Genomic DNA, 1,318 nt, shown 5'->3' with positions numbered 1-1,318 from the left:
CTCTCTCGTACCCCTCGGGGCAGCCTCCCACAGGCTCCTGCCAAACAGAACCCTGAACAAGGTAGAGTTCTTCCCTGAAGTCCAAGAGTATTACTCTGCTACTTGTCTCCCTCTCTGCTCCCGGGATTTTTAACTCTGTCACCTCATGGCCACCATAGCCAAGGTTGCCATTGACTATTGCATCTGAGCACTTCTTTATTCCTGGGTAGCAGATCTAGATTATCCCCCCATCCTGTCCAGCACCCAAGTAAAAGATGGTCCCTGACACACTCTAAGGCTCCTGGCTTGTTTGCATTCTGCCATGTTGGCTCTTCCCGCAAATCAGAGGTGGTTAAAAATCCCCATGAAAGCCACAGCATGCAATCAGGAGACTTCTTCAAATTGTTTAAGCAAGGCTTCATTCTCTTCCTTTTCTTGATCGAGTGGTCTGTCGCAGGTGTCTACCACAATATCCCCTTTGTTGGCCTCCCCTTTAGCCTTGACAACAAACTCTTGGCAGGTCTGCCCTCAGGGCCTGTTCTATTCCGTTTATGCTCTGCACATTCAGACCACTCCTCTGTGGAGCTCCCTACCTGCTTGTTAAGCTTGTGTCCATCCATTGTAGCACTCCAGTTGTGCAAGCTATTCCACCAAGTTCCTGTCATCCCAGCGATGACACAGCTTTGTGGCTGCACAGACTTCCTCTTTCTCTTGTTTATTGTTGCACATTTGTGGAAAAGAAGCTCAGACGATCCCAGTTCACCCATTTCTTGCAGTGAGGGATGTCGGTCCCTCAGGCTCTCCTCTCTGCGCTCCCTTCTACTCCCACATACCTGCAGGCTTTGGTCTCCACACACAACAAACCTAGTTTAAACCCATCACAAGGTTAGCAACCCTGTCAACAGACAACATTCTTCATCGGGTGCATCCTGTCTTTTTCTTGCAGACCTTATTCCACAAGGAGGGTCCTATAGCCATAAAAAAACCAAAGCCCTGCCCATGACACCAGCAACATACTAGAGATTACTCAACAAGGAACAAACAGGTCTGATGGGCAGGAGGAAGTCCCTGACTACTGTTACCTGTCACTCTCAGCCTCACTGGCTCCGACAGCATGGCTAGATGCATCCCTCAACAAAACTCATTCCCTGTCTTCTTGTCAGGGCTCTACAGTTCTCTCAGTAAGCATCTGCAGGGGGAAAAACAGCTTGCTTCATTTTTCCTCCCCAGGAATCCCAGCCCTCCCTGGTTAAACATTGCCTCTGACCTTCCCTTCCTTCCATGCAATGGGGGATTGGGGTTCTTGCTTTTAAAATGGCCACAAAGTACCTCTGCCCTC

Source organism: Cariama cristata, unplaced genomic scaffold (genome assembly GCF_000690535.1).
Source record: "Cariama cristata isolate BGI_N322 unplaced genomic scaffold, ASM69053v1 scaffold40481, whole genome shotgun sequence".
Classification (NCBI taxonomy): Eukaryota; Metazoa; Chordata; class Aves; order Cariamiformes; family Cariamidae; genus Cariama; species Cariama cristata.
This window is presented reverse-complemented; position numbering follows the sequence as displayed.